Below are 241 nucleotides of genomic sequence, written 5' to 3' on the forward strand. Positions count from 1 at the left end.
GGTCAGGGCCGGTCCTAGAGCTACTGTGATAAAATGTAGAAAATCATGTGTTGTATCCTTAAAATTAAAAAGAATATGTGAGGTTAACTCTTCCCTTCAAATAAAGACCAAAATATATGTATAACTTCACTCATATTCATCCACTTCCTAACGATACATAAAAAGACTGTGATCAGTGACTTATGAAACCCTGTGCTGTGGTCTGTGGGATATAATAAGCTTTTCAGAATATTGCGTAAGT

The sequence above is a fragment of the Coenobita brevimanus genome, chromosome 80 (assembly GCF_032717465.1).
Source record: "Coenobita brevimanus isolate Jiangsu-jjx chromosome 80, ASM3271746v2, whole genome shotgun sequence".
Lineage (NCBI taxonomy): Eukaryota > Metazoa > Arthropoda > Malacostraca > Decapoda > Coenobitidae > Coenobita > Coenobita brevimanus.